General features: G+C 63.0%; 16 non-coding genes across 16 annotated transcripts; all 16 read left to right on the top strand.

The window, feature by feature from the left end:
• The first annotated feature begins 531 nt into the window (after positions 1–531).
• LOC150044297 (small nucleolar RNA SNORD116) lies at positions 532–628 on the top strand. Its single transcript, XR_016533350.1, has one exon. It is a non-coding gene; the product is annotated as a small nucleolar RNA SNORD116 (small nucleolar RNA).
• Positions 629–1,253: 625 nt separating this feature from the next.
• LOC150044296 (small nucleolar RNA SNORD116) lies at positions 1,254–1,347 on the top strand. The gene has a single exon (XR_016533298.1). It is a non-coding gene; the product is annotated as a small nucleolar RNA SNORD116 (small nucleolar RNA).
• Positions 1,348–1,984: 637 nt separating this feature from the next.
• Positions 1,985–2,079, top strand: LOC150044295 (small nucleolar RNA SNORD116). The gene has a single exon (XR_016533253.1). It is a non-coding gene; the product is annotated as a small nucleolar RNA SNORD116 (small nucleolar RNA).
• Positions 2,080–4,029: 1,950 nt separating this feature from the next.
• Positions 4,030–4,126, top strand: LOC150044294 (small nucleolar RNA SNORD116). The gene has a single exon (XR_016533349.1). It is a non-coding gene; the product is annotated as a small nucleolar RNA SNORD116 (small nucleolar RNA).
• Positions 4,127–4,750: 624 nt separating this feature from the next.
• LOC150044293 (small nucleolar RNA SNORD116) lies at positions 4,751–4,844 on the top strand. The gene has a single exon (XR_016533297.1). It is a non-coding gene; the product is annotated as a small nucleolar RNA SNORD116 (small nucleolar RNA).
• A 637-nt stretch (positions 4,845–5,481) lies between these two features.
• LOC150044292 (small nucleolar RNA SNORD116) lies at positions 5,482–5,576 on the top strand. Its single transcript, XR_016533252.1, has one exon. It is a non-coding gene; the product is annotated as a small nucleolar RNA SNORD116 (small nucleolar RNA).
• Positions 5,577–7,689: 2,113 nt separating this feature from the next.
• Positions 7,690–7,786, top strand: LOC150044291 (small nucleolar RNA SNORD116). Its single transcript, XR_016533347.1, has one exon. It is a non-coding gene; the product is annotated as a small nucleolar RNA SNORD116 (small nucleolar RNA).
• Positions 7,787–8,411: 625 nt separating this feature from the next.
• LOC150044290 (small nucleolar RNA SNORD116) lies at positions 8,412–8,505 on the top strand. Its single transcript, XR_016533296.1, has one exon. It is a non-coding gene; the product is annotated as a small nucleolar RNA SNORD116 (small nucleolar RNA).
• A 637-nt stretch (positions 8,506–9,142) lies between these two features.
• LOC150044289 (small nucleolar RNA SNORD116) lies at positions 9,143–9,237 on the top strand. The gene has a single exon (XR_016533251.1). It is a non-coding gene; the product is annotated as a small nucleolar RNA SNORD116 (small nucleolar RNA).
• A 2,111-nt stretch (positions 9,238–11,348) lies between these two features.
• Positions 11,349–11,445, top strand: LOC150044288 (small nucleolar RNA SNORD116). The gene has a single exon (XR_016533346.1). It is a non-coding gene; the product is annotated as a small nucleolar RNA SNORD116 (small nucleolar RNA).
• A 625-nt stretch (positions 11,446–12,070) lies between these two features.
• On the top strand, positions 12,071–12,164 carry LOC150044287 (small nucleolar RNA SNORD116). The gene has a single exon (XR_016533295.1). It is a non-coding gene; the product is annotated as a small nucleolar RNA SNORD116 (small nucleolar RNA).
• Positions 12,165–12,801: 637 nt separating this feature from the next.
• LOC150044286 (small nucleolar RNA SNORD116) lies at positions 12,802–12,896 on the top strand. Its single transcript, XR_016533250.1, has one exon. It is a non-coding gene; the product is annotated as a small nucleolar RNA SNORD116 (small nucleolar RNA).
• A 2,113-nt stretch (positions 12,897–15,009) lies between these two features.
• On the top strand, positions 15,010–15,106 carry LOC150044285 (small nucleolar RNA SNORD116). Its single transcript, XR_016533345.1, has one exon. It is a non-coding gene; the product is annotated as a small nucleolar RNA SNORD116 (small nucleolar RNA).
• Positions 15,107–15,731: 625 nt separating this feature from the next.
• Positions 15,732–15,825, top strand: LOC150044284 (small nucleolar RNA SNORD116). The gene has a single exon (XR_016533294.1). It is a non-coding gene; the product is annotated as a small nucleolar RNA SNORD116 (small nucleolar RNA).
• A 637-nt stretch (positions 15,826–16,462) lies between these two features.
• On the top strand, positions 16,463–16,557 carry LOC150044283 (small nucleolar RNA SNORD116). The gene has a single exon (XR_016533249.1). It is a non-coding gene; the product is annotated as a small nucleolar RNA SNORD116 (small nucleolar RNA).
• Positions 16,558–18,670: 2,113 nt separating this feature from the next.
• LOC150044282 (small nucleolar RNA SNORD116) lies at positions 18,671–18,767 on the top strand. Its single transcript, XR_016533344.1, has one exon. It is a non-coding gene; the product is annotated as a small nucleolar RNA SNORD116 (small nucleolar RNA).
• Positions 18,768–19,093: the final 326 nt, after the last annotated feature.

Here is a 19,093-nt window from a genome sequence, read left to right as displayed (position 1 = left end):
TGCACACGCAGTCACAAAGGCACACGCATACCCCCCCACACAGGGCCCCACGAACGGCTTGGTGCACCAGGAGCGTCCGTGCTCATGGATGTGACGAACCCCTTGAGGGTTGGACAGGAAAGTCGAAGAGAGTTACGGATGTGGGGCCTGCGGCGCGTTGGCGTGACGGGTCGGCCTGTGGCCTTGGTCCTTTACTCAACGGGGCTCTTGTTTTGTCTTGGCTCCCAGGCGCTGATGTCTCCGGGCACCTTAAGTCTCTGGGGCCACAGGTTGGCCGCGGGGCCCAGGGAGCAGTGTAAGGTTGAAGCGGCGCGAGTTGCCCGGCCTGCTGCGGGTCCGGCCCTGGCCAGTGCATCGCCCCAAGGAGAGGAAGGTAAGCCTCCCTGTGCCCAACGCGCTTGCGTTGACCTTGGGGTGCGGGTGGGAGCCGCTCACGGCTTGCCACTTGGCGTAGCAAGACGATGGCCTGCCCAGTGCCGCCCGCGCCAGCCAAGCTTGCCGTGTCCTGCTTGGCACCCAGAGGATGTGCTCGGATCGATGATGATTCCCCAAAAAAAACATTCCTTGGAAAAGCTGAACAAAATGAGTGAAAACTCATTCCCGTCTCACGCATCGGTGACTGAGGTCCAGCACTTTTGCATGACACAGCTAGTGTAGGGGAGAGGAAGGTGTAGTCCTTCCTGACATCCATGCGCCACCCGAAGGCAGCTCTGCACAGGTACCCGGCCATGGGGCTAAGAAGTCCTGGCACCCACCCCTCCTCGAGTGGAGGGTCACACACCGATGGCACGGTGTGCCTCGGCCCGCGTGCCCACGATCTTGACGACCCCCCCCGGGGGGCCCCAGAGGAGAGTGTTAGACAGCTAGGGACCTGGGACCCACGGAGGGTTGGCGCCGACCGGTCAGCCTACAGCCTCGGTGCTTTACTCAACGGCGCTTTTGTTGTGCCTTCTGACCCCAGGCGCTGATGTCCCAGGACGCCTTGATTCGGTGGTGCCAGCCCCAGGGAGCCGTGTAACCTCGAAGCGGCCCAAGACGCCAGGCCTGCTGTGGATCCGGTCCTGGGCAGTGCATCGCCCCCGAGGAGAGGAAGGTAAGCCTCCCTGTGCCCAACGCGCTTGCGTTGACCTTGGGGTGCGGGTGGGAGCCGCTCCCGGCTTGCCAGTTGGCCTTGCAACACAACGGCCTGCCCCGGGCTGCTTGCGCCAGCCAAGCCTGCCGTGTCCTGCATTAGACACAGAGATGATATGCTTGGATCGATGATGACTCGCCAGCAAACATTCCTTGGAATAGCTGAACAAAATGAGTGAAAACTCTTTCCCGCCACGACGTCGGTGACTGAGATCCAGAACGTTTGAACGTCACAGCTAGTGTAGGGGAGAGGAAGGTGTAGTCCTTACTAACATACATGCACCACACGAAGGCAGCTCTGCAGAGGTACCCGGCCATGGGGCTAAGAAGCCCTGGGACCCTTCCTTTCTCCAGTGGGGGTCCCACACCGATGGCATGGCGTGCCTCGGGCACCCGAGCCCCTGATCTTGACGACCCCTCGGAGGGCCGCAGAGGAGAGTGTTAGAGAGCTAGGGACCTGGGGACCCACGGAGAGTTGGCGCCGACCGGTCAGCCTACAGCCGCGGTCCTTTACTCAACGGTGCTCTTGTTTTGCCTTGTGTGGGCAGGCGCTGATGTCCCAGGACGCCTTGATTCGGCGGGGCCGCAGGTTGGCCGCCGCGCCAGGCAGCCGTGTACCCCGGAAGCGGCGCGAGACACCCGGCGCGCTGCGGGTCCGGCCCTGGCCAGTGCATCGCCCCAAGGACAGGAAGGTAAGCCTTTCCTGTGCCCAACGGGCTTGCGTTGACCTTGGTGCGGGTGGGAGCCGCTCACGGCTTGCCACTTGGCGTTGCAAGACAATGGCCTGCCCGGCGCCGCCTGCGCCGGCCAAGCTTGCCATGTCGTGCTTCGCGCACAGAGCATGTGTGTGCCTGGATCGATGATGACTCCCCCAAATAACATTCCTTGGAAGCTGAACAAAATGAGTGAGAACTCTATAACCGTCCTTCTCATCGGTGACTGAGGTCCAGCACTCGGCTTTCCTCAGGCCGTGTAGGGAGTGGGGCCCGCCCGACTGGCAGTCACGCACATTCTTCCCACCTGCCAGGCGCGCTGGCTCCACACCGCCTCCCCGGCACTCCGACCTTGCCCTGCTTTGGCTGCTCTGGGTTGTGTAGACGCCCAAGGGGCCGGTTTGTTTGGCTGGGGCTCAGAGGCAGCCCATGCCCACCAAGGGTATCCCTGGCCTTTGGCCTGCTGAGCTGTGGCGGGCGGCCAGTGGGCTGTCCCCGGGGAGGAAGAGGTGGAGGAGTCTAGGTGTTTTCCAAGAGAGCTCTTGGCAAATGGTGCCCCCGGGGGCGTGCCATGACCAGAAGTGTGGTCTCGAGTTCTTGTTGCTCAAGGTCTGTGCCTGTGGTGTGGGCTAGCCCACGTCCCCAGGCTGGACGCTGGTGGCCCGGGGACTCCCAGTGTTTGGTGTGCCAGCACTGCGGTTGCCCAGAGTTTCGTGGTAGTGGGTAGCAGGAAGAGGAGCCTGTGTTCGGGCTCCAGTTGGAGTTGGTGTCATCGGGTGTGGGTCAGAGCTTCCTGCCATGCCCTGGTGGGCAGTCAGACCGGGACTAGGCTGCTGCGAGGCCAAGGAGTGGCTTGAGGCCAGAGTGCAGGGCCAGAAAGAGCCTGCCTGCTGAGGTTAGGCCTGGTTTCGGGACCGCTGTGCGGGGAGTGCCTTGTAGTGGCGGCCAGCCCTCTGTCCCGTTGGGAACCTCCGCCTTCCGTGGAGGCCGTGGAGGGGTGCGGGATTGAGGCAGAGGAGTCCAGCGGCCGGCCCCGGGCTTGTGTCCTAGTTCTCAGTGCAGCACGGTCCTTGCCCCAAGACTGGCACTGTGGCAGGCGACCCCAGCCTTGTAGCCTCTTTGCCTCGCGGTGAGGATAGGCAGAGTGGGCAGCAGGCCTTGGGCTGGCTCGGTCTAGGCTAGCAGGCCAACAGCCATCGATGCTGAGGGTTGGGTGGCTGTGGACAGGCTCTGTACTAATATCAGGCAAGGCCTTGTGTTTTGGGGCTCCCAGGAGATTGCAGACAGCAGGCAGCTCAGCGTCCTCTGTCGCCAAGGGAAGTTGTAGGGACAGGCAGTTTCAGCGCCGGTGGGTTGGAGGAGTAGCAGGTTAGTGCCAGGCCTGTTGGGTCCTGTTGGGGGCCCAGAGCTGGTGGAAGAAGACAGGGTTCGAGTGACAGACAAGGGATGGATGTCTGTAGGTGGCGGGCAGCGATTTCGAGGCCCTGGCCCGAGAGCAGGTGGCCCCGTGAGATTACAGAGGACTGGCTCCACACCAGCGCATAGGTCCACCCGCACCCACCCACAGAGGTGCGAGGGCAAACGCGCGCGTACCCACACACACACCCACGCACACGCATGCAGGCACTCTCTCACGCACGCACCCACGCACACATGCACACGCAGTCACAAAGGCACACGCATACCCCCCCACACAGGGCCCCACGAACGGCTTGGTGCACCAGGAGCGTCCGTGCTCATGGATGTGACGAACCCCTTGAGGGTTGGACAGGAAAGTCGAAGAGAGTTACGGATGTGGGGCCTGCGGCGCGTTGGCGTGACGGGTCGGCCTGTGGCCTTGGTCCTTTACTCAACGGGGCTCTTGTTTTGTCTTGGCTCCCAGGCGCTGATGTCTCCGGGCACCTTAAGTCTCTGGGGCCACAGGTTGGCCGCGGGGCCCAGGGAGCAGTGTAAGGTTGAAGCGGCGCGAGTTGCCCGGCCTGCTGCGGGTCCGGCCCTGGCCAGTGCATCGCCCCAAGGAGAGGAAGGTAAGCCTCCCTGTGCCCAACGCGCTTGCGTTGACCTTGGGGTGCGGGTGGGAGCCGCTCACGGCTTGCCACTTGGCGTAGCAAGACGATGGCCTGCCCAGTGCCGCCCGCGCCAGCCAAGCTTGCCGTGTCCTGCTTGGCACCCAGAGGATGTGCTCGGATCGATGATGATTCCCCAAAAAAAACATTCCTTGGAAAAGCTGAACAAAATGAGTGAAAACTCATTCCCGTCTCACGCATCGGTGACTGAGGTCCAGCACTTTTGCATGACACAGCTAGTGTAGGGGAGAGGAAGGTGTAGTCCTTCCTGACATCCATGCGCCACCCGAAGGCAGCTCTGCACAGGTACCCGGCCATGGGGCTAAGAAGTCCTGGCACCCACCCCTCCTCGAGTGGAGGGTCACACACCGATGGCACGGTGTGCCTCGGCCCGCGTGCCCACGATCTTGACGACCCCCCCGGGGGGCCCCAGAGGAGAGTGTTAGACAGCTAGGGACCTGGGACCCACGGAGGGTTGGCGCCGACCGGTCAGCCTACAGCCTCGGTGCTTTACTCAACGGCGCTTTTGTTGTGCCTTCTGACCCCAGGCGCTGATGTCCCAGGACGCCTTGATTCGGTGGTGCCAGCCCCAGGGAGCCGTGTAACCTCGAAGCGGCCCAAGACGCCAGGCCTGCTGTGGATCCGGTCCTGGGCAGTGCATCGCCCCCGAGGAGAGGAAGGTAAGCCTCCCTGTGCCCAACGCGCTTGCGTTGACCTTGGGGTGCGGGTGGGAGCCGCTCCCGGCTTGCCAGTTGGCCTTGCAACACAACGGCCTGCCCCGGGCTGCTTGCGCCAGCCAAGCCTGCCGTGTCCTGCATTAGACACAGAGATGATATGCTTGGATCGATGATGACTCGCCAGCAAACATTCCTTGGAATAGCTGAACAAAATGAGTGAAAACTCTTTCCCGCCACGACGTCGGTGACTGAGATCCAGAACGTTTGAACGTCACAGCTAGTGTAGGGGAGAGGAAGGTGTAGTCCTTACTAACATACATGCACCACACGAAGGCAGCTCTGCAGAGGTACCCGGCCATGGGGCTAAGAAGCCCTGGGACCCTTCCTTTCTCCAGTGGGGGTCCCACACCGATGGCATGGCGTGCCTCGGGCACCCGAGCCCCTGATCTTGACGACCCCTCGGAGGGCCGCAGAGGAGAGTGTTAGAGAGCTAGGGACCTGGGGACCCACGGAGAGTTGGCGCCGACCGGTCAGCCTACAGCCGCGGTCCTTTACTCAACGGTGCTCTTGTTTTGCCTTGTGTGGGCAGGCGCTGATGTCCCAGGACGCCTTGATTCGGCGGGGCCGCAGGTTGGCCGCCGCGCCAGGCAGCCGTGTACCCCGGAAGCGGCGCGAGACACCCGGCGCGCTGCGGGTCCGGCCCTGGCCAGTGCATCGCCCCAAGGACAGGAAGGTAAGCCTTTCCTGTGCCCAACGGGCTTGCGTTGACCTTGGTGCGGGTGGGAGCCGCTCACGGCTTGCCACTTGGCGTTGCAAGACAATGGCCTGCCCGGCGCCGCCTGCGCCGGCCAAGCTTGCCATGTCGTGCTTCGCGCACAGAGCATGTGTGTGCCTGGATCGATGATGACTCCCCCAAATAACATTCCTTGGAAGCTGAACAAAATGAGTGAGAACTCTATAACCGTCCTTCTCATCGGTGACTGAGGTCCAGCACTCGGCTTTCCTCAGGCCGTGTAGGGAGTGGGGCCCGCCCGACTGGCAGTCACGCACATTCTTCCCACCTGCCAGGCGCGCTGGCTCCACACCGCCTCCCCGGCACTCCGACCTTGCCCTGCTTTGGCTGCTCTGGGTTGTGTAGACGCCCAAGGGGCCGGTTTGTTTGGCTGGGGCTCAGAGGCAGCCCATGCCCACCAAGGGTATCCCTGGCCTTTGGCCTGCTGAGCTGTGGCGGGCGGCCAGTGGGCTGTCCCCGGGGAGGAAGAGGTGGAGGAGTCTAGGTGTTTTCCGAGAGAGCTCTTGGCAAATGGCGCCCCCGGGGGCGTGCCATGACCAGAAGTGTGGTCTCGAGTTCTTGTTGCTCAAGGTCTGTGCCTGTGGTGTGGGCTAGCCCACGGCCCCAGGCTGGACGCTGGTGGCCCGGGGACTCCCAGTGTTTGGTGTGCCAGCACTGCGGTTGCCCAGAGTTTCGTGGTAGTGGGTAGCAGGAAGAGGAGCCTGTGTTCGGGTGGATAGTGGAGCCTCCTCGGTGAGGAGTGGGTGCGCGGTTTCTTCTGGGGGCGTGCGTGGGGCCCGGGTTTGGTTGTCCGGTTGCAGTGGCCGGGGCCGAGTTGCGAGTTGGAGTTGTGCTGGAGTGGGGGAGCTCGTCTCCTTGTTTGTGCTCTGCCCCTTGTCCAGTTGGAGTTGGTGTCATCGGGTGTGGGTCAGAGCTTCCTGCCATGCCCTGGTGGGCAGTCAGACCGGGACTGGGCTGCTGCGAGGCCAAGGAGTGGCTTGAGGCCAGAGTGCAGGGCCAGAAAGAGCCTGCCTGCTGAGGTTAGGCCTGGTTTCGGGACCGCTGTGCGGGGAGTGCCTTGTAGTGGCGGCCAGCCCTCTGTCCCGTTGGGAACCTCCGCCTTCCGTGGAGGCCGTGGAGGGGTGCGGGATTGAGGCAGAGGAGTCCAGCGGCCGGCCCCGGGCTTGTGTCCTAGTTCTCAGTGCAGCACGGTCCTTGCCCCAAGACTGGCACTGTGGCAGGCGACCCCAGCCTTGTAGCCTCTTTGCCTCGCGGTGAGGATAGGCAGAGTGGGCAGCAGGCCTTGGGCTGGCTCGGTCTAGGCTAGCAGGCCAACAGCCATCGATGCTGAGGGTTGGGTGGCTGTGGACAGGCTCTGTACTAATATCAGGCAAGGCCTTGTGTTTTGGGGCTCCCAGGAGATTGCAGACAGCAGGCAGCTCAGCGTCCTCTGTCGCCAAGGGAAGTTGTAGGGACAGGCAGTTTCAGCGCCGGTGGGTTGGAGGAGTAGCAGGTTAGTGCCAGGCCTGTTGGGTCCTGTTGGGGGCCCAGAGCTGGTGGAAGAAGACAGGGTTCGAGTGACAGACAAGGGATGGATGTCTGTAGGTGGCGGGCAGCGATTTCGAGGCCCTGGCCCGAGAGCAGGTGGCCCCGTGAGATTACAGAGGACTGGCTCCACACCAGCGCATAGGTCCACCCGCACCCACCCACAGAGGTGCGAGGGCAAACGCGCGCGTACCCACACACACACCCACGCACACGCATGCAGGCACTCTCTCACGCACGCACCCACGCACACATGCACACGCAGTCACAAAGGCACACGCATACCCCCCCACACAGGGCCCCACGAACGGCTTGGTGCACCAGGAGCGTCCGTGCTCATGGATGTGACGAACCCCTTGAGGGTTGGACAGGAAAGTCGAAGAGAGTTACGGATGTGGGGCCTGCGGCGCGTTGGCGTGACGGGTCGGCCTGTGGCCTTGGTCCTTTACTCAACGGGGCTCTTGTTTTGTCTTGGCTCCCAGGCGCTGATGTCTCCGGGCACCTTAAGTCTCTGGGGCCACAGGTTGGCCGCGGGGCCCAGGGAGCAGTGTAAGGTTGAAGCGGCGCGAGTTGCCCGGCCTGCTGCGGGTCCGGCCCTGGCCAGTGCATCGCCCCAAGGAGAGGAAGGTAAGCCTCCCTGTGCCCAACGCGCTTGCGTTGACCTTGGGGTGCGGGTGGGAGCCGCTCACGGCTTGCCACTTGGCGTAGCAAGACGATGGCCTGCCCAGTGCCGCCCGCGCCAGCCAAGCTTGCCGTGTCCTGCTTGGCACCCAGAGGATGTGCTCGGATCGATGATGATTCCCCAAAAAAAACATTCCTTGGAAAAGCTGAACAAAATGAGTGAAAACTCATTCCCGTCTCACGCATCGGTGACTGAGGTCCAGCACTTTTGCATGACACAGCTAGTGTAGGGGAGAGGAAGGTGTAGTCCTTCCTGACATCCATGCGCCACCCGAAGGCAGCTCTGCACAGGTACCCGGCCATGGGGCTAAGAAGTCCTGGCACCCACCCCTCCTCGAGTGGAGGGTCACACACCGATGGCACGGTGTGCCTCGGCCCGCGTGCCCACGATCTTGACGACCCCCCCCGGGGGGCCCCAGAGGAGAGTGTTAGACAGCTAGGGACCTGGGACCCACGGAGGGTTGGCGCCGACCGGTCAGCCTACAGCCTCGGTGCTTTACTCAACGGCGCTTTTGTTGTGCCTTCTGACCCCAGGCGCTGATGTCCCAGGACGCCTTGATTCGGTGGTGCCAGCCCCAGGGAGCCGTGTAACCTCGAAGCGGCCCAAGACGCCAGGCCTGCTGTGGATCCGGTCCTGGGCAGTGCATCGCCCCCGAGGAGAGGAAGGTAAGCCTCCCTGTGCCCAACGCGCTTGCGTTGACCTTGGGGTGCGGGTGGGAGCCGCTCCCGGCTTGCCAGTTGGCCTTGCAACACAACGGCCTGCCCCGGGCTGCTTGCGCCAGCCAAGCCTGCCGTGTCCTGCATTAGACACAGAGATGATATGCTTGGATCGATGATGACTCGCCAGCAAACATTCCTTGGAATAGCTGAACAAAATGAGTGAAAACTCTTTCCCGCCACGACGTCGGTGACTGAGATCCAGAACGTTTGAACGTCACAGCTAGTGTAGGGGAGAGGAAGGTGTAGTCCTTACTAACATACATGCACCACACGAAGGCAGCTCTGCAGAGGTACCCGGCCATGGGGCTAAGAAGCCCTGGGACCCTTCCTTTCTCCAGTGGGGGTCCCACACCGATGGCATGGCGTGCCTCGGGCACCCGAGCCCCTGATCTTGACGACCCCTCGGAGGGCCGCAGAGGAGAGTGTTAGAGAGCTAGGGACCTGGGGACCCACGGAGAGTTGGCGCCGACCGGTCAGCCTACAGCCGCGGTCCTTTACTCAACGGTGCTCTTGTTTTGCCTTGTGTGGGCAGGCGCTGATGTCCCAGGACGCCTTGATTCGGCGGGGCCGCAGGTTGGCCGCCGCGCCAGGCAGCCGTGTACCCCGGAAGCGGCGCGAGACACCCGGCGCGCTGCGGGTCCGGCCCTGGCCAGTGCATCGCCCCAAGGACAGGAAGGTAAGCCTTTCCTGTGCCCAACGGGCTTGCGTTGACCTTGGTGCGGGTGGGAGCCGCTCACGGCTTGCCACTTGGCGTTGCAAGACAATGGCCTGCCCGGCGCCGCCTGCGCCGGCCAAGCTTGCCATGTCGTGCTTCGCGCACAGAGCATGTGTGTGCCTGGATCGATGATGACTCCCCCAAATAACATTCCTTGGAAGCTGAACAAAATGAGTGAGAACTCTATAACCGTCCTTCTCATCGGTGACTGAGGTCCAGCACTCGGCTTTCCTCAGGCCGTGTAGGGAGTGGGGCCCGCCCGACTGGCAGTCACGCACATTCTTCCCACCTGCCAGGCGCGCTGGCTCCACACCGCCTCCCCGGCACTCCGACCTTGCCCTGCTTTGGCTGCTCTGGGTTGTGTAGACGCCCAAGGGGCCGGTTTGTTTGGCTGGGGCTCAGAGGCAGCCCATGCCCACCAAGGGTATCCCTGGCCTTTGGCCTGCTGAGCTGTGGCGGGCGGCCAGTGGGCTGTCCCCGGGGAGGAAGAGGTGGAGGAGTCTAGGTGTTTTCCAAGAGAGCTCTTGGCAAATGGCGCCCCCGGGGGCGTGCCATGACCAGAAGTGTGGTCTCGAGTTCTTGTTGCTCAAGGTCTGTGCCTGTGGTGTGGGCTAGCCCACGGCCCCAGGCTGGACGCTGGTGGCCCGGGGACTCCCAGTGTTTGGTGTGCCAGCACTGCGGTTGCCCAGAGTTTCGTGGTAGTGGGTAGCAGGAAGAGGAGCCTGTGTTCGGGTGGATAGTGGAGCCTCCTCGGTGAGGAGTGGGTGCGCGGTTTCTTCTGGGGGCGTGCGTGGGGCCCGGGTTTGGTTGTCCGGTTGCAGTGGCCGGGGCCGAGTTGCGAGTTGGAGTTGTGCTGGAGTGGGGGAGCTCGTCTCCTTGTTTGTGCTCTGCCCCTTGTCCAGTTGGAGTTGGTGTCATCGGGTGTGGGTCAGAGCTTCCTGCCATGCCCTGGTGGGCAGTCAGACCGGGACTGGGCTGCTGCGAGGCCAAGGAGTGGCTTGAGGCCAGAGTGCAGGGCCAGAAAGAGCCTGCCTGCTGAGGTTAGGCCTGGTTTCGGGACCGCTGTGCGGGGAGTGCCTTGTAGTGGCGGCCAGCCCTCTGTCCCGTTGGGAACCTCCGCCTTCCGTGGAGGCCGTGGAGGGGTGCGGGATTGAGGCAGAGGAGTCCAGCGGCCGGCCCCGGGCTTGTGTCCTAGTTCTCAGTGCAGCACGGTCCTTGCCCCAAGACTGGCACTGTGGCAGGCGACCCCAGCCTTGTAGCCTCTTTGCCTCGCGGTGAGGATAGGCAGAGTGGGCAGCAGGCCTTGGGCTGGCTCGGTCTAGGCTAGCAGGCCAACAGCCATCGATGCTGAGGGTTGGGTGGCTGTGGACAGGCTCTGTACTAATATCAGGCAAGGCCTTGTGTTTTGGGGCTCCCAGGAGATTGCAGACAGCAGGCAGCTCAGCGTCCTCTGTCGCCAAGGGAAGTTGTAGGGACAGGCAGTTTCAGCGCCGGTGGGTTGGAGGAGTAGCAGGTTAGTGCCAGGCCTGTTGGGTCCTGTTGGGGGCCCAGAGCTGGTGGAAGAAGACAGGGTTCGAGTGACAGACAAGGGATGGATGTCTGTAGGTGGCGGGCAGCGATTTCGAGGCCCTGGCCCGAGAGCAGGTGGCCCCGTGAGATTACAGAGGACTGGCTCCACACCAGCGCATAGGTCCACCCGCACCCACCCACAGAGGTGCGAGGGCAAACGCGCGCGTACCCACACACACCCACGCACACGCATGCAGGCACTCTCTCACGCACGCACCCACGCACACATGCACACGCAGTCACAAAGGCACACGCATACCCCCCCACACAGGGCCCCACGAACGGCTTGGTGCACCAGGAGCGTCCGTGCTCATGGATGTGACGAACCCCTTGAGGGTTGGACAGGAAAGTCGAAGAGAGTTACGGATGTGGGGCCTGCGGCGCGTTGGCGTGACGGGTCGGCCTGTGGCCTTGGTCCTTTACTCAACGGGGCTCTTGTTTTGTCTTGGCTCCCAGGCGCTGATGTCTCCGGGCACCTTAAGTCTCTGGGGCCACAGGTTGGCCGCGGGGCCCAGGGAGCAGTGTAAGGTTGAAGCGGCGCGAGTTGCCCGGCCTGCTGCGGGTCCGGCCCTGGCCAGTGCATCGCCCCAAGGAGAGGAAGGTAAGCCTCCCTGTGCCCAACGCGCTTGCGTTGACCTTGGGGTGCGGGTGGGAGCCGCTCACGGCTTGCCACTTGGCGTAGCAAGACGATGGCCTGCCCAGTGCCGCCCGCGCCAGCCAAGCTTGCCGTGTCCTGCTTGGCACCCAGAGGATGTGCTCGGATCGATGATGATTCCCCAAAAAAAACATTCCTTGGAAAAGCTGAACAAAATGAGTGAAAACTCATTCCCGTCTCACGCATCGGTGACTGAGGTCCAGCACTTTTGCATGACACAGCTAGTGTAGGGGAGAGGAAGGTGTAGTCCTTCCTGACATCCATGCGCCACCCGAAGGCAGCTCTGCACAGGTACCCGGCCATGGGGCTAAGAAGTCCTGGCACCCACCCCTCCTCGAGTGGAGGGTCACACACCGATGGCACGGTGTGCCTCGGCCCGCGTGCCCACGATCTTGACGACCCCCCCCGGGGGGCCCCAGAGGAGAGTGTTAGACAGCTAGGGACCTGGGACCCACGGAGGGTTGGCGCCGACCGGTCAGCCTACAGCCTCGGTGCTTTACTCAACGGCGCTTTTGTTGTGCCTTCTGACCCCAGGCGCTGATGTCCCAGGACGCCTTGATTCGGTGGTGCCAGCCCCAGGGAGCCGTGTAACCTCGAAGCGGCCCAAGACGCCAGGCCTGCTGTGGATCCGGTCCTGGGCAGTGCATCGCCCCCGAGGAGAGGAAGGTAAGCCTCCCTGTGCCCAACGCGCTTGCGTTGACCTTGGGGTGCGGGTGGGAGCCGCTCCCGGCTTGCCAGTTGGCCTTGCAACACAACGGCCTGCCCCGGGCTGCTTGCGCCAGCCAAGCCTGCCGTGTCCTGCATTAGACACAGAGATGATATGCTTGGATCGATGATGACTCGCCAGCAAACATTCCTTGGAATAGCTGAACAAAATGAGTGAAAACTCTTTCCCGCCACGACGTCGGTGACTGAGATCCAGAACGTTTGAACGTCACAGCTAGTGTAGGGGAGAGGAAGGTGTAGTCCTTACTAACATACATGCACCACACGAAGGCAGCTCTGCAGAGGTACCCGGCCATGGGGCTAAGAAGCCCTGGGACCCTTCCTTTCTCCAGTGGGGGTCCCACACCGATGGCATGGCGTGCCTCGGGCACCCGAGCCCCTGATCTTGACGACCCCTCGGAGGGCCGCAGAGGAGAGTGTTAGAGAGCTAGGGACCTGGGGACCCACGGAGAGTTGGCGCCGACCGGTCAGCCTACAGCCGCGGTCCTTTACTCAACGGTGCTCTTGTTTTGCCTTGTGTGGGCAGGCGCTGATGTCCCAGGACGCCTTGATTCGGCGGGGCCGCAGGTTGGCCGCCGCGCCAGGCAGCCGTGTACCCCGGAAGCGGCGCGAGACACCCGGCGCGCTGCGGGTCCGGCCCTGGCCAGTGCATCGCCCCAAGGACAGGAAGGTAAGCCTTTCCTGTGCCCAACGGGCTTGCGTTGACCTTGGTGCGGGTGGGAGCCGCTCACGGCTTGCCACTTGGCGTTGCAAGACAATGGCCTGCCCGGCGCCGCCTGCGCCGGCCAAGCTTGCCATGTCGTGCTTCGCGCACAGAGCATGTGTGTGCCTGGATCGATGATGACTCCCCCAAATAACATTCCTTGGAAGCTGAACAAAATGAGTGAGAACTCTATAACCGTCCTTCTCATCGGTGACTGAGGTCCAGCACTCGGCTTTCCTCAGGCCGTGTAGGGAGTGGGGCCCGCCCGACTGGCAGTCACGCACATTCTTCCCACCTGCCAGGCGCGCTGGCTCCACACCGCCTCCCCGGCACTCCGACCTTGCCCTGCTTTGGCTGCTCTGGGTTGTGTAGACGCCCAAGGGGCCGGTTTGTTTGGCTGGGGCTCAGAGGCAGCCCATGCCCACCAAGGGTATCCCTGGCCTTTGGCCTGCTGAGCTGTGGCGGGCGGCCAGTGGGCTGTCCCCGGGGAGGAAGAGGTGGAGGAGTCTAGGTGTTTTCCGAGAGAGCTCTTGGCAAATGGCGCCCCCGGGGGCGTGCCATGACCAGAAGTGTGGTCTCGAGTTCTTGTTGCTCAAGGTCTGTGCCTGTGGTGTGGGCTAGCCCACGGCCCCAGGCTGGACGCTGGTGGCCCGGGGACTCCCAGTGTTTGGTGTGCCAGCACTGCGGTTGCCCAGAGTTTCGTGGTAGTGGGTAGCAGGAAGAGGAGCCTGTGTTCGGGTGGATAGTGGAGCCTCCTCGGTGAGGAGTGGGTGCGCGGTTTCTTCTGGGGGCGTGCGTGGGGCCCGGGTTTGGTTGTCCGGTTGCAGTGGCCGGGGCCGAGTTGCGAGTTGGAGTTGTGCTGGAGTGGGGGAGCTCGTCTCCTTGTTTGTGCTCTGCCCCTTGTCCAGTTGGAGTTGGTGTCATCGGGTGTGGGTCAGAGCTTCCTGCCATGCCCTGGTGGGCAGTCAGACCGGGACTGGGCTGCTGCGAGGCCAAGGAGTGGCTTGAGGCCAGAGTGCAGGGCCAGAAAGAGCCTGCCTGCTGAGGTTAGGCCTGGTTTCGGGACCGCTGTGCGGGGAGTGCCTTGTAGTGGCGGCCAGCCCTCTGTCCCGTTGGGAACCTCCGCCTTCCGTGGAGGCCGTGGAGGGGTGCGGGATTGAGGCAGAGGAGTCCAGCGGCCGGCCCCGGGCTTGTGTCCTAGTTCTCAGTGCAGCACGGTCCTTGCCCCAAGACTGGCACTGTGGCAGGCGACCCCAGCCTTGTAGCCTCTTTGCCTCGCGGTGAGGATAGGCAGAGTGGGCAGCAGGCCTTGGGCTGGCTCGGTCTAGGCTAGCAGGCCAACAGCCATCGATGCTGAGGGTTGGGTGGCTGTGGACAGGCTCTGTACTAATATCAGGCAAGGCCTTGTGTTTTGGGGCTCCCAGGAGATTGCAGACAGCAGGCAGCTCAGCGTCCTCTGTCGCCAAGGGAAGTTGTAGGGACAGGCAGTTTCAGCGCCGGTGGGTTGGAGGAGTAGCAGGTTAGTGCCAGGCCTGTTGGGTCCTGTTGGGGGCCCAGAGCTGGTGGAAGAAGACAGGGTTCGAGTGACAGACAAGGGATGGATGTCTGTAGGTGGCGGGCAGCGATTTCGAGGCCCTGGCCCGAGAGCAGGTGGCCCCGTGAGATTACAGAGGACTGGCTCCACACCAGCGCATAGGTCCACCCGCACCCACCCACAGAGGTGCGAGGGCAAACGCGCGCGTACCCACACACACACCCACGCACACGCATGCAGGCACTCTCTCACGCACGCACCCACGCACACATGCACACGCAGTCACAAAGGCACACGCATACCCCCCCACACAGGGCCCCACGAACGGCTTGGTGCACCAGGAGCGTCCGTGCTCATGGATGTGACGAACCCCTTGAGGGTTGGACAGGAAAGTCGAAGAGAGTTACGGATGTGGGGCCTGCGGCGCGTTGGCGTGACGGGTCGGCCTGTGGCCTTGGTCCTTTACTCAACGGGGCTCTTGTTTTGTCTTGGCTCCCAGGCGCTGATGTCTCCGGGCACCTTAAGTCTCTGGGGCCACAGGTTGGCCGCGGGGCCCAGGGAGCAGTGTAAGGTTGAAGCGGCGCGAGTTGCCCGGCCTGCTGCGGGTCCGGCCCTGGCCAGTGCATCGCCCCAAGGAGAGGAAGGTAAGCCTCCCTGTGCCCAACGCGCTTGCGTTGACCTTGGGGTGCGGGTGGGAGCCGCTCACGGCTTGCCACTTGGCGTAGCAAGACGATGGCCTGCCCAGTGCCGCCCGCGCCAGCCAAGCTTGCCGTGTCCTGCTTGGCACCCAGAGGATGTGCTCGGATCGATGATGATTCCCCAAAAAAAACATTCCTTGGAAAAGCTGAACAAAATGAGTGAAAACTCATTCCCGTCTCACGCATCGGTGACTGAGGTCCAGCACTTTTGCATGACACAGCTAGTGTAGGGGAGAGGAAGGTGTAGTCCTTCCTGACATCCATGCGCCACCCGAAGGCAGCTCTGCACAGGTACCCGGCCATGGGGCTAAGAAGTCCTGGCACCCACCCCTCCTCGAGTGGAGGGTCACACACCGATGGCACGGTGTGCCTCGGCCCGCGTGCCCACGATCTTGACGACCCCCCCCGGGGGGCCCCAGAGGAGAGTGTTAGACAGCTAGGGACCTGGGACCCACGGAGGGTTGGCGCCGACCGGTCAGCCTACAGCCTCGGTGCTTTACTCAACGGCGCTTTTGTTGTGCCTTCTGACCCCAGGCGCTGATGTCCCAGGACGCCTTGATTCGGTGGTGCCAGCCCCAGGGAGCCGTGTAACCTCGAAGCGGCCCAAGACGCCAGGCCTGCTGTGGATCCGGTCCTGGGCAGTGCATCGCCCCCGAGGAGAGGAAGGTAAGCCTCCCTGTGCCCAACGCGCTTGCGTTGACCTTGGGGTGCGGGTGGGAGCCGCTCCCGGCTTGCCAGTTGGCCTTGCAACACAACGGCCTGCCCCGGGCTGCTTGCGCCAGCCAAGCCTGCCGTGTCCTGCATTAGACACAGAGATGATATGCTTGGATCGATGATGACTCGCCAGCAAACATTCCTTGGAATAGCTGAACAAAATGAGTGAAAACTCTTTCCCGCCACGACGTCGGTGACTGAGATCCAGAACGTTTGAACGTCACAGCTAGTGTAGGGGAGAGGAAGGTGTAGTCCTTACTAACATACATGCACCACACGAAGGCAGCTCTGCAGAGGTACCCGGCCATGGGGCTAAGAAGCCCTGGGACCCTTCCTTTCTCCAGTGGGGGTCCCACACCGATGGCATGGCGTGCCTCGGGCACCCGAGCCCCTGATCTTGACGACCCCTCGGAGGGCCGCAGAGGAGAGTGTTAGACAGCTAGGGACCTGGGGACCCACGGAGAGTTGGCGCCGACCGGTCAGCCTACAGCCGCGGTCCTTTACTCAACGGTGCTCTTGTTTTGCCTTGTGTGGGCAGGCGCTGATGTCCCAGGACGCCTTGATTCGGCGGGGCCGCAGGTTGGCCGCCGCGCCAGGCAGCCGTGTACCCCGGAAGCGGCGCGAGACACCCGGCGCGCTGCGGGTCCGGCCCTGGCCAGTGCATCGCCCCAAGGACAGGAAGGTAAGCCTTTCCTGTGCCCAACGGGCTTGCGTTGACCTTGGTGCGGGTGGGAGCCGCTCACGGCTTGCCACTTGGCGTTGCAAGACAATGGCCTGCCCGGCGCCGCCTGCGCCGGCCAAGCTTGCCATGTCGTGCTTCGCGCACAGAGCATGTGTGTGCCTGGATCGATGATGACTCCCCCAAATAACATTCCTTGGAAGCTGAACAAAATGAGTGAGAACTCTATAACCGTCCTTCTCATCGGTGACTGAGGTCCAGCACTCGGCTTTCCTCAGGCCGTGTAGGGAGTGGGGCCCGCCCGACTGGCAGTCACGCACATTCTTCCCACCTGCCAGGCGCGCTGGCTCCACACCGCCTCCCCGGCACTCCGACCTTGCCCTGCTTTGGCTGCTCTGGGTTGTGTAGACGCCCAAGGGGCCGGTTTGTTTGGCTGGGGCTCAGAGGCAGCCCATGCCCACCAAGGGTATCCCTGGCCTTTGGCCTGCTGAGCTGTGGCGGGCGGCCAGTGGGCTGTCCCCGGGGAGGAAGAGGTGGAGGAGTCTAGGTGTTTTCCAAGAGAGCTCTTGGCAAATGGCGCCCCCGGGGGCGTGCCATGACCAGAAGTGTGGTCTCGAGTTCTTGTTGCTCAAGGTCTGTGCCTGTGGTGTGGGCTAGCCCACGTCCCCAGGCTGGACGCTGGTGGCCCGGGGACTCCCAGTGTTTGGTGTGCCAGCACTGCGGTTGCCCAGAGTTTCGTGGTAGTGGGTAGCAGGAAGAGGAGCCTGTGTTCGGGTGGATAGTGGAGCCTCCTCGGTGAGGAGTGGGTGCGCGGTTTCTTCTGGGGGCGTGCGTGGGGCCCGGGTTTGGTTGTCCGGTTGCAGTGGCCGGGGCCGAGTTGCGAGTTGGAGTTGTGCTGGAGTGGGGGAGCTCGTCTCCTTGTTTGTGCTCTGCCCCTTGTCCAGTTGGAGTTGGTGTCATCGGGTGTGGGTCAGAGCTTCCTGCCATGCCCTGGTGGGCAGTCAGACCGGGACTAGGCTGCTGCGAGGCCAAGGAGTGGCTTGAGGCCAGAGTGCAGGGCCAGAAAGAGCCTGCCTGCTGAGGTTAGGCCTGGTTTCGGGACCGCTGTGCGGGGAGTGCCTTGTAGTGGCGGCCAGCCCTCTGTCCCGTTGGGAACCTCCGCCTTCCGTGGAGGCCGTGGAGGGGTGCGGGATTGAGGCAGAGGAGTCCAGCGGCCGGCCCCGGGCTTGTGTCCTAGTTCTCAGTGCAGCACGGTCCTTGCCCCAAGACTGGCACTGTGGCAGGCGACCCCAGCCTTGTAGCCTCTTTGCCTCGCGGTGAGGATAGGCAGAGTGGGCAGCAGGCCTTGGGCTGGCTCGGTCTAGGCTAGCAGGCCAACAGCCATCGATGCTGAGGGTTGGGTGGCTGTGGACAGGCTCTGTACTAATATCAGGCAAGGCCTTGTGTTTTGGGGCTCCCAGGAGATTGCAGACAGCAGGCAGCTCAGCGTCCTCTGTCGCCAAGGGAAGTTGTAGGGACAGGCAGTTTCAGCGCCGGTGGGTTGGAGGAGTAGCAGGTTAGTGCCAGGCCTGTTGGGTCCTGTTGGGGGCCCAGAGCTGGTGGAAGAAGACAGGGTTCGAGTGACAGACAAGGGATGGATGTCTGTAGGTGGCGGGCAGCGATTTCGAGGCCCTGGCCCGAGAGCAGGTGGCCCCGTGAGATTACAGAGGACTGGCTCCACACCACCGCATAGGTCCACCCGCACCCACCCACAGAGGTGCGAGGGCAAACGCGCGCGTACCCACACACACACCCACGCACACGCATGCAGGCACTCTCTCACGCACGCACCCACGCACACATGCACACGCAGTCACAAAGGCACACGCATACCCCCCCACACAGGGCCCCACGAACGGCTTGGTGCACCAGGAGCGTCCGTGCTCATGGATGTGACGAACCCCTTGAGGGTTGGACAGGAAAGTCGAAGAGAGTTACGGATGTGGGGCCTGCGGCGCGTTGGCGTGACGGGTCGGCCTGTGGCCTTGGTCCTTTACTCAACGGGGCTCTTGTTTTGTCTTGGCTCCCAGGCGCTGATGTCTCCGGGCACCTTAAGTCTCTGGGGCCACAGGTTGGCCGCGGGGCCCAGGGAGCAGTGTAAGGTTGAAGCGGCGCGAGTTGCCCGGCCTGCTGCGGGTCCGGCCCTGGCCAGTGCATCGCCCCAAGGAGAGGAAGGTAAGCCTCCCTGTGCCCAACGCGCTTGCGTTGACCTTGGGGTGCGGGTGGGAGCCGCTCACGGCTTGCCACTTGGCGTAGCAAGACGATGGCCTGCCCAGTGCCGCCCGCGCCAGCCAAGCTTGCCGTGTCCTGCTTGGCACCCAGAGGATGTGCTCGGATCGATGATGATTCCCCAAAAAAAACATTCCTTGGAAAAGCTGAACAAAATGAGTGAAAACTCATTCCCGTCTCACGCATCGGTGACTGAGGTCCAGCACTTTTGCATGACACAGCTAGTGTAGGGGAGAGGAAGGTGTAGTCCTTCCTGACATCCATGCGCCACCCGAAGGCAGCTCTGCACAGGTACCCGGCCATGGGGCTAAGAAGTCCTGGCACCCACCCCTCCTCGAGTGGAGGGTCACACACCGATGGCACGGTGTGCCTCGGCCCGCGTGCCCACGATCTTGACGACCCCCCCGGGGGGCCCCAGAGGAGAGTGTTAGACAGCTAGGGACCTGGGACCCACGGAGGGTTGGCGCCGACCGGTCAGCCTACAGCCTCGGTGCTTTACTCAACGGCGCTTTTGTTGTGCCTTCTGA

Source organism: Megascapheus bottae, chromosome 30, assembly GCF_031878675.1.
Source record: "Megascapheus bottae isolate mThoBot1 chromosome 30, mThoBot2.hap1, whole genome shotgun sequence".
NCBI classification, from domain to species: Eukaryota; Metazoa; Chordata; class Mammalia; order Rodentia; family Geomyidae; genus Megascapheus; species Megascapheus bottae.
Note: the sequence above shows the minus strand (reverse complement) of the source record. Positions and strands in the feature narration are given on the sequence as shown.